An 11,586-nucleotide genomic window follows, 5' to 3' on the forward strand; every position below is an offset into this window, starting at 1 on the left:
ATCTGTGCAGACCTTCTAGGAAACCAAGTGATTAGTAACTCTAGTAGTGCCAGATTAAGGGTAGACACATTATAATTTTACTTGCCTGAGTCTATGCTCGAGTCAGACGATTTGTGATCACACTTTCTTTTAGTACCTATAAGAGACATATTACATTTCCTCAATCACTGACTGTAGACAAAAACGTTTTTTTTTGTTTTTTTTTGGAGAAACTTTTATACCTTGGCTCGCCATTGTGAGATCGATGGAAAGTCCTGGAGGGGAAAAAACGCATGGATCAAGCACATGGTCTAGATTTATTTTTAACCAACTTCATGTTTATAACATGCTGGTTCCCTATCAGGGGAACTCCCGCTGCATTTACGCAGTGGGGAACACCTCCGAGTGTTGCGTCATGAAACACGTGTATAATCAGTCCAATTAAAGAGCGAGACGTCATAGGCAGAAACGTCATTAACCAGAAAACTTTAAACCACCCCTGAATGCGTGACAGCTTCTGTTTCTTCAGCGAAGCACTCTCTGTGTTTCTGTCCTTGTCTTATTTATTGTTGTCTGTCAAGTTGCAATATATATATTTTATGGCAAAAAAGAGCAAGCAAGCGTTGTATTGTTCCCTGCCCACGTTATATCACGAGTGAACACACACACATCAGCTTGTTTGGGAGTGGAGCATGCCAACTGTCAGTTTTCGAGGGGACCGCCTGTGAGCATTACGAGAAGCTGTCCGTGAGGACACTCTGCTCTCGCCGGGCGTTCTTCGAGGAGGACGGTTCGGTTCGCGTTCCCCGAGGCGAGGGTCCCGCTGTTGCCGAGGCGCGGCGGTGACTCGCATCATGGGGTTTGCAAACGGATCTGACAGCGGGGGTTGAGACGGGCGCGCCCTGTCTCAGCTTTCACCTGCCAAATCCAGTGCCTTATCTCAGGGAGAAGCACGCTCTGCGGTTTCTCCTCCCCACGATGAGGCACTCATACTGCGATTTTCCAGTTCCGAGGAATTGGTATTGTTAGTGTTTTGTTAAGAAAAAGAGAACAAAACAATACAAAAATATATAATGAATAAGGCAGATGTTTATGAGTTTTCAATAAGTCAGCTCATAAGTCTGTTGAATAAAGAGGAGCTTTAAAAAAAGGAGGTTTTATCTAGTGCTGTTGCTAAGTTAAATATTTACTGGCCAGCCAACATTATGAGAGTGAGAATATAAGGAAAACTCTATATCTCAGCCTCCTCGTCGGGGAATGCTGTTTTTTCCCTATCTCCACACTAAGGAGATCGTGGAATAAACCGGTTTCTAATTTATGTGTTTAATCCCCAAACTTCTACTATAGTAATGTTATGGGTATTTAGTATCATGGTATGACAGAGCCTCGGGTTAAAGAGACGCTTGCATAGATTGTTTCATAAAGCTATCTTTCTCCTGAGTCGGCGTCATCATAACCCCATCGTTACCCACCAGCCATCATAAAAAATATATAGATAAATATTATTAGGCAGCGCTGGTCGGTAAAGTATATAAGGACATGGATGTATGTGAGGATGTAAAACAGCGGTTTCGAGAAATCGTTTCTCCTCGGCATCCTCTGGGGGGCGACTCTCTGAGGAGGGTCGCAGCGCTGCCAGTTCGGTTATTTCCTGCTGGTGGCCACAGAGCGATATATATTAGTTTTTCTGATGTAAAGAAAAATAAATATAGATGTCTGTTCTTCTGAATGCTCCTTTAAAAAAAAAAAACTATTCAGCGGCATTTCAAAGGTTTCTTCCTCACCGATCTAATGTTCCTGAGACTGCTGGGCGGGAGCACTATCAGCCTACAAAAGCTCCTCGCAGCATAAAGTGCTGCAAATCAGAGCGTCGCCATTCGGGCTCATCCACAATCGAGAGGGACCTGGGTGGCGGTCGCAGTCTAGTCAGTTAGAGATATGCAAGATCTGAGGACTTTTTTACCTCTAACCCCTGATGCCGAGGCTGACGATTTCACCCTCTTCCGGAGTTATGGATACTGTGGGTTCGGCCTCTGAGGGGGCCCACCTCATAGATTCAGGTCTCTCGACCGAGGTCGTGGAGACCATACTCCAGTCTAGAGCTCCCTCCACGAGAAGACTGAATATGCATTGAAATAGAAAATGTTCTCTGCCTGGTGCGGAGAACGCCTTCTGAATCTTGTTATCTGCCCTGATGGTACAATACTTGATTTCTGCAATGAATGTTTCTTTGCTGGGTTATCTCTGAGTAGAGATCCTTAATTTCGTTTTCTCCGTGGTACATGAGGCTGAGGCCTGCACGTACTTGGATTTGCACCTGGTATGGTGATAGTCTTTATTCACCCCAGGCCAGGTTGTATTCCTAGGTCCCTACTAAATGTGCGGGTCATTTGTGCTGCAGACCTTCTGTCCTCCACCTAATACCCCAGATCAGGAAAAACTTAGTCTGTTATGCCCTGTTCGGGCTTTGGATGCTTATGTCCACAGAGCTGCCCTGTGGCATATATAAGAGCAATTTTTTTTTTATTGTATTGCTTCCGCTAAAGAAAATAGTACGCTCCGTCCGTCTCTACGGTTATCAATAAATAACAGACCGCATTCTACATTGGAATTCAACCAAGCCATGTATTAAAATAAGTTAGAAATAAAATAAGCATATATCACCACCAGGTGATATGCTTTAGTTATTTTGTTTATCCTATTTACCTGCATTGCCCTCTCAATTAGATGCAAATGTGCGCATTTTAACTAGTTGTAGCCTAATTTGCATATAGAACGTCCCCAGTTAATGACTTACATCAAGAGTCTTTCCCCCTGAAATTTAGAAATCTAAATTGGTGAATTTAGAAGAAATCTACAGATGCAAACAGATGGAGGATACACTCGAAAAAATTTTAGTAAATCTGAGTAACTTAATAAATAAAACTGAGTAGAAATAAGTTAACATTAAACATTAAAAATAACAATATTTATAAATATTTTTTTTATTTATGAGTAATTTAACTTTTTTTATTTCCTCTAAACCTTTATAAAATAGTATTCCATGCAACCATAAATAGATACATGACATTGGCTTTTATTTACTTGTTACTTAATTATTTTGGTAAGTTTAATTTAAACAATCAAGTAAGATTTTCAGAGATTTTATTAAGTTAATAAAGTTAAATATTTCTGTAATATTTAACTAAGCCACAGAATATTTTTTAGAGTGTAGTAGGTTTAAAACAAACTCCATCTAAATGTGGATTTTGAAGGTTTTATTTTATGATGAACCATCAGTTATTGAGTATGTGTGTGTGTGTGTACATGCATAGCAATAAATAATAATTTTAATGTATTTGATTAAAACATTAAGGCAATTCAGTATTCTGATGCTTGGTTGTGTGAAGCTAAAAAGTTATTTTGCTCGTGAAACAAAAAGTATTTAAACAATTAATTAACTTTTTTAATTATTAAAAAAAAAAGGAAGTCAGAGTTGCGTTAATATATATACTTTTTTGTTTAAAAAAAGAAAAAAAAATACGTAATTATGAGAAGTGCCCTTTATTTCACTTGAGCCCCTGCCCCTCAAAATGTCTGTGCACGTCCCTGGTTTCCTGGTCTATGACGTCTCGCTCTTTCATTGGACTGATTATACACGTGCTTCATGACGCAACACTCGGAGGTGTTCCCATTGCGTAAACGCAGCGTTTCGTTCCCTCTCAGGGAACTAAGGTTACATACGTAACCAGAGGCGTTTTTATATCAGAAGTGGAAAATAATATATAATCCTACATTTATTATTCATAGATTTTATATACTGCATGGATTCTTTATTCAATTTACAGCTAAAATGGAGACCTGTGATGACTTTACAACTTTTTGCTTCAACATTGTTTCATTACCAAAACATTATCAATTCCTTAACTTACATTTATTTTTTACAGATTTATTTTATTGCAGTATCGTTAACGCAACTTAACCCTAAATAGAATAAAAAAATTAGACATTAACTAATAATTAGGTTTTTAAATTTTAGCCAAATTTAGAACTATATCAATTTAAGAGAAGTGTTACCTTGTATTTCTCAGGATAATGTCTGTGGAACAAGACACTGCTGTTGATTCAGTTACCAAGCTGAGCTCTGAACTCCGATTCAAATAGTTCTGACGTGAGATCTGCCTTTACCTGGCTGCTGTAGACAAAAGAGGCGTTGGATTCAAGTGCAGTAAAAAGATATTGAAATAGGACATACAGGTAAATCGAGGAAATAGAACACACGATACAACAAAATAACCACTGGGGTATTTATACACAAGGGTTTATGCAAACCCATCTATGCCAAACAAGACACACCTGGGTTCATTTGAATGTTTCCTTTAGACTGTGGCATGTGGAGACATTGGGCATAAGAGGGTTGCATGTCCACATAAGGATCAGAATGTTGAGAATACACAGCAGCAGAATGTTGATGAAGGAGATCGTGAAATGGGAATACAACCTCAGGCTGTGAGTGAAGTACACGATAGTGGCGTTGCTGTGGTTGACAATAAGAGGCCTAGTGAGGAGCCTACTGTTAATGTAAATACAAGCAGGGACACTGAGGGGATGATGAGGGCTGATGAAGTTACAGTGACAGCAGAAGTAAGTGGAGTAGGTGTAGAAATGGTGATTAGTGAGGTTGGTGGAAGTGAAATTGAGCCACAAACTGAAACATCACAGGGCTTTGAAATGAGTAACAAAGACAATGAGATGGTGGATGACGATGCTTGTTCGGAGATTTCTGAATTTGGTTCCCAGGTTGTGGGAGATTGTGTATACATTGCAGGCAATAAACGATTTCTTGGATGTAACTTTTGGTAAAATAGTTGAAGTAAATGATTTCTTCCCAGATGTGGATAAGTTTATTTCTTCAGTTATTATGCTACAGAGAACGGTAAGCCATGATGAACTAAGTAAGAAGAAGAGATTTCGTTTGAAGAAAATCTTAACGAAATTACGTCAGGGTAAATCTCGTGCTTCAAATTATTAAAGCAATGATTAAGTTGCACTAAGTTTATTAAGATTACTAAGATTAAGTTGTCTCTCTTACTTTGGTTTCTTTTTCTGTCCCTTTTATCCTTTGGTTTCTTTTTCTGTCCCTTTTATCCTTTCATTTATCTATGGAGTGTCTGAGGGTTTGCTCCTTAAATATGAATGGGGGTAGAGACAGGAAGAAATTGGCAATGGTCTCAGAATTTTTTTAAATAAAACAGATGTTTGCCGAGGCGCGGCGGTGACTCGCATCGTGGGGTTCGCAAACGGATCTGACAGCGGGGGTTGAGACTGGCGCGCCCTATCTCAGCTTTCACCTGCCAAATCCAGTGCCTTATTGTCACGATCCACACTCACAGAGACATAGAAGATCCAATGATGCAGTATAGTATTTATTAAGGGAAATCCGTACTCAAAACACAGTCCAGGCAGGGGTCAATATCCGTATAAACAATCCAAGAAAACAAGAAACAAAGAACAGACCTTAGAAGTGGTGTGATAAACGACAAGGACTCCATGACAAACACTAACACAGACAGGGTTATATACACACAAAGCTAACAAGGTGACGGGAAACAGCTGTGTGCAGTGATCAGGTGAGTGGCAGAACAGAATGCTGGGAAATGTAGTTAACCGTGAATGACACCGTGGAACGAGGACCTCTAGTGATAAACCCAGGGAACCACCAGACACTGTGACATAACCTCCCCTCTACGGAGCGGCTACCAGACGCTCCAAGACCACAAGAAACAAACAAAACAAGAGTCCAGGCGGGAGGAGGAAAGGTGGAGGATCAGGGGATGGGATGGGGGACCAGGTCCATGGAGGGGAACAGGAACAAGGGGGAACGGCCCAAGCGCCGGCCAGGGCGAAGCAGACAGTCCATCGGGTGGCCAGGGCGGAGACGACCCCTCGGGCGGCCACGGCGGTGAAGACCCCTCGGGCGGCCACGGCGGTGAAGACCCCTCGGGCGGCCACGGCGGTGAAGACCCCTCGGGCGGCCACGGCGGTGAAGACCCCTCGGGCGGCCACGGCGGTGAAGACCCCTCGGGCGGCCACGGCGGTGAAGACCCCTCGGGCGGCCACGGCGGTGAAGACCCCTCGGGCGGCCATGGCGGTGAAGACCCCTCGGGCGGCCACGGCGGTGACGACCAGGGTGAAACCGACCACTCGGGCGGCCATGGCGGTGAAGACCAAGGCGGAACAGAGACAGACCCTGGCTCAGGAACAGCAACAGACACCACCGGCTCAGGAACAGCAACAGACACCACCGGCTCAGGAACTGGAACAGCAACAGACACCACCGGCTCAGGAACTGGAACAGCAACAGACACCACCGGCTCAGGAACAGGAACTGCAACAGACACCGGCTCAGGAACAGGAACTGCAACAGACAGCTCAGGAACAGGAACTGCAACAGACACCACCGGCTCAGGAACTGCAACAGACACCACCGGCTCAGGAACTGCAACAGACACCACCGGCTCAGGAACTGCAACAGACACCACCGGCTCAGGAACTGCAACAGACACCACCGGCTCAGGAACTGCAACAGACACCACCGGCTCAGGAACTGCAACAGACACCACCGGCTCAGGAACTGCAACAGACACCACCGGCTCAGGAACTGCAACAGACACCACCGGCTCAGGAACTGCAACAGACACCACCGGCTCAGGAACTGCAACAAACACCACCGGCTCAGGAACTGCAACAGACACCACCGGCTCAGGAACTGCAACAGACACCACCGGCTCAGGAACTGCAACAGACACCACCGGCTCAGGAACTGCAACAGACACCACCGGCTCAGGAACTGCAACAGACACCACCGGCTCAGGAACTGCAACAGACACCACCGGCTCAGGAACTGCAACAGACACCACCGGCTCAGGAACAGGCTCGGCGGGCGTGACGTGAAGCTCAGGCTCGGCGGGCGTGACGTGAAGCTCAGGCTCGGCGGGCGTGACGTGAAGCTCAGGCTCGGCGGGCGTGACGTGAAGCTCAGGCTCGGCGGGCGTGACGTGAAGCTCAGGTTTGGCAGACGTGTGCTTCCTCCATGCATGCAGAACCGCTACTGCGTAAAAGAGGAACACCGCCCTCTTGGCTGTGGCCGGACTGATGGTGGGCAGTTCCGAGACGACAGCGGGCTGCGCGGGAACGACCTCCGGGACGACAGCGGACTGCACAGGGACGACAGCGGGCTGCACGGGCACGGCCTCCTGGATGACAGCGGACTGCACGGGGACGACAGCGGGCTGCACGGGCACGGCCTCTGGGACGACAGCGGGCTGCACAGGAACGGCCTCTGGGACGACAGCGGGCTGTACGGGGACGACCTCCAGGATGACAGCAGGATGCACGGGGACGACCTCCGGGACCACCAGACTCGGGACCACCGAACTCGGGACCACCGGACTCGGGACCACCGGGGCAGTCACGGAGGAAGTCTTCCTTCTCCTCCTCCGTTTCGGTACCACCGGAACTGGAACCACCGAAACCAGCGGGGAAGGACGCTCGGGACTGAACATCACCGGCCCATGGTCAGAGAATGATCGCAATGGAGATTGCTGTCTGTGCTCACCTCTAGTCTCTCCTGCCCTACGACCTCCACGGGTCCCAGAAAATCTGGCCAGACGGGTTCCCTCAAACGAGTCCTTGGGTCCGGTGAAAAGGGCCGCAGGAGACTTTGCCGGTGAAGCTTCCTCAGTCATCCGAGCCCACAATGCGAAACATTGAAAAATGTTCATACGTGGTGCCTCCTCCTTGACTTGAGAAGTCCCGCTCGAAGTTGCACCCTTCCTCCCATTAGTCTGGGAGGGAACACGGAATCCCGTACTGCTGGATCTTGACATTGATGGAGTCCTTCTGTCACGATCCACACTCACAGAGACATAGAAGATCCAATGATGCAGTATAGCAGGGGTCGGCAACTGGCGGCCCGCGGGCCAAAACTGGCCCGCCAGCAATATTTTCTGGCCCGCTGGATTATTTTGGAAGTCCGTTTTTTTTTTTTTTTTTTTTTTTTTACTATAACGGTTTACAAATATGCCCCGTGAATCAGTGATGCGCGGGATGATCCAAAATGAGCGACGAGTGCCTGCGGTCACCCGCGGTTACGAGTCATCCAAAAATATTTTTAATGATATTCGGGTCGCGGTCGGTCGGGTCGTTTGAAATAAAGATGCCAATTAAACCATTGTAATTTATATAGTACTAGACATAATGTTCTATGAAATACACAGGTCTACACTTTATTGTCTGAATAACTGCGCGAGGATGACGCACGAGCTCAGTCTGCAGAGATGACAGTGGGAAATCCTTATTTACCTTTTGAATGTTGAGCGCATTATTAGGCTAACTTTTGAATAAGAGCTGAAGCGGGACAAAATGCCCGATTTCCCAAAACGTTGAACTGAGCAATGCCATTGTGCCATTTTAATAGGCTACTTTTAAACGCATATAGCTCAGTAATGCGAGTTTTATGTATTTTCTGAGAGGGGGCGGGGTTTTTGTTGGGAAATTCGGAGGAGAGACGCACACTTCGAGACTGGATAAACACATGCAGCATCTTAATTGTTAAGAAAATGAAACGAAATAAATGAATAAATCAAGCCTGTATTACAAATACAGCATTCAGAAAAATGCGCACCCCTAGTTCCTACGTCTATGGCCCAATATGCGGGCCAGGAAGCGGGTCGGGTACAATATTTTCTTTCTTTTGTTTGCGGTCCGAGTTGCGGGCGGGTTAGTTGAAAACGTCGGTCGGGTGCGGGTTGTTTATACATTGACCCGCGCATCACTGCCGTGTATCATTCGTTCATTCGTTTTTCCCCCCCATTAAAATAAAAAATAAAAAAATGAAAAACGACTTGTTTTTGAGATTTGAGATTCTGAAAACGAGATCTAATTTTTTAAAGCAGGTGAACACTTTTAAGCTTTTACTTTTAAGTATTTTAAGCGGTTGCTGAATTGAACCTTGTGGGAGCGGGACGGAAAAAAACAGTCCCGCGCAGACCTCTTGTGTCCCGAATAAATAATAATTTAAAAAAAGGAATAACGTTCAAAAGTTGTACAGTCCATTGGTAATACAATGCTAAATCAGATATATGTACAATAACATGTCCAACAATCGATTTAAATAGTACATGGGGTTTAATTTATCGTTAATAAGATGTATTCGCGGCATTTTCTCGTGTGCTTAAATGGTCCAGTGGTAGAACTTTCGTCAAGTGCGTAAAAGGTTCTGGGTTCTAATCTGCATTTGTATAGTTTTTTTTTTTTTTCGTTTTTTCTTCTTCATCTAAACCGATTATGCTCATCAGTGGTTGTATATAAGTAGTAGGGACACGTTTGTGTGCATTATATTTTGTGATTTCACCTAACGAATAGGCCTATTCCATGTAGCTGGCCCGCCATCTACTGGATAAAAAAAATATTGGCCCGCGGCCAAAGTTACTTGCCGACCCCTGCAGTATAGTATTTATTAAGGGAAATCCGTACTCAAAACACAGTCCAGGCAGGGGTCAATATCCGTATAAACAATCCAAGAAAACAAGAAACAAAGAACAGACCTTAGAAGTGGTGTGATAAACGACAAGGACTCCATGACAAACACTAACACAGACAGGGTTATATACACACAAAGCTAACAAGGTGACGGGAAACAGCTGTGTGCAGTGATCAGGTGAGTGGCAGAACAGAATGCTGGGAAATGTAGTTAACCGTGAATGACACCGTGGAACGAGGACCTCTAGTGATAAACCCAGGGAACCACCAGACACTGTGACACTTATCTCAGGGAGAAGCACGCTCTGCGGTTTCTCCTCCCCACGATGAGGCACTCATACTGCGATTTTCCAGTTCCGAGGAATTGGTATCGTTAGTGTTTTGTTAAGAAAAAGAGAACAAAACAATAAAAAAATATATAATGAATAAGGCAGATGTTTATGAGTTTTCAATAAGTCAGCTCATAACTCTGTTGAATAAAGAGGAGCTTTAAAAAAAAGGAGGTTTTATCTAGTGCTGTTGCTAAGTTAAATATTTACTGGCCAGCCAACATTATGAGAGTGAGAATATAAGGAAAACTCTATATCTCAGCCTCCTCGTCGGGGAATGCTGTTTTTTCCCTATCTCCACACTAAGGAGATCGTGGAATAAACCGGTTTCTAATTTATGTGTTTAATCCCCAAACTTCTACTATAGTAATGTTATGGGTATTTAGTATCATGGTATGACAGAGCCTCGGGTTAAAGAGACGCTTGCATAGATTGTTTCATAAAGCTATCTTTCTCCTGAGTCGGCGTCATCATAACCCCATCGTTACCCACCAGCCATCATAAATAATAGATAAATATTATTAGGCAGCGCTGGTCGGTAAAGTATATAAGGACATGGATGTATGTGAGGATGTAAAACAGCGGTTTCGAGAAATCGTTTCTCCTCGGCATCCTCTGGGGGGCGACTCTCTGAGGAGGGTCGCAGCGCTGCCAGTTCGGTTGTTTCCTGCTGGTGGCCACAGAGCGATATATATTAGTTTTTCTGATGTAAAGAAAAATAAATATAAATAGGGGAGAGTGGGGTGAGTTGTGCCAGGGGGGAAGTAGTTCCACCCCTTGTTTCTGGAAAACCATAGGAGAAATTTGTCATGTGACCACATAATTTTGAAAAGCAATCAATTTTACTCATCCTCCAAAGAAGAGAGACACATGGCATGAGTGTAAACACATTTTTAGCTCAAAAAACAGTTTTTTTCCTTTCAAAGTAAAAGTTCTATGATTAAGGTTTTTTGATTGTAGTGTCTGAACAAGTATAGACACGTTTGAAAACATTTCACATGTTTTAGTGCTTTAGCATGCTATACAATGAGTCTATACAGTTAGCATAAAGTTAGCTCTTAACTGTTGGATCATGCTAGTTTTTCAAACTTGTGGGTCTGGGGTGATTTGTGCCAAAGGGCCTGGGTTAAGTTGTGCCAGAACCAGACTACCTAGATCTACATACTCACAGGGGATAATCTGGAGAAGTGAGGAGATGGGCATGCCTCATCAGTGTTTGACTTAGGCCTACCTGCCATTTGTTTAATTTAGCTAACACTGATTTCAGTTTTGAGTTTGCACTATGTTATTAAAGAGAAGTTTTATTAAGTTTTTAAGTGGCCTAAATCACAGGATGTTTAGAAATTAGCCTAGTCACTTTATTCTTATATGTTACATAATTGACAGACAGCATTCTATGTCAAAAGGCATCTATTGCCAAAGCCTTTTTGCCTGAAATGATTCACAAATATCATAAATTGTGTTGCTATGGTGCTCTAAATGGTTGCTAGGGCGTGGCTTGATAGCTTCACAATGATCCTGAGAGACTGATTGGTCGTCTGAGTAAAATGAGCCCGCCCTCTTGTCTCTGTGACACTGTGATCCAGAGTTATGTTCAATACAAAATTTACCATATTGGAAAAACGCATGCTATGGTATTCTAACAGTTTAATAGGGTGACAATATCTAAATAAACCTTAAATTAGTAATTTTGTATAAAATTTGTCTTGCTTTTATATAGCATTACAGTTCATAACATTAAAATGTTCTGTTTTAC

The 11,586-nt window shown here is 44.0% G+C and overlaps 1 long non-coding RNA gene across 1 annotated transcript; it reads right to left on the reverse strand.

The window, feature by feature from the left end:
* Window positions 1-85: 85 nt before the first annotated feature.
* On the reverse strand, window positions 86-4,155 carry LOC307008459. The gene is made up of 3 exons (XR_013799824.1): window positions 4,036-4,155; window positions 222-254; window positions 86-136 (listed from the first exon to the last, which is right to left on the reverse strand). It is a non-coding gene; the product is annotated as an uncharacterized lncRNA (long non-coding RNA).
* Between the last annotated feature and the right edge of the window lie 7,431 nt (window positions 4,156-11,586).

The sequence above is a fragment of the Phoxinus phoxinus genome, assembly GCF_949152265.1.
Source record: "Phoxinus phoxinus genome assembly, chromosome: 12".
NCBI classification, from domain to species: domain Eukaryota; kingdom Metazoa; phylum Chordata; class Actinopteri; order Cypriniformes; family Leuciscidae; genus Phoxinus; species Phoxinus phoxinus.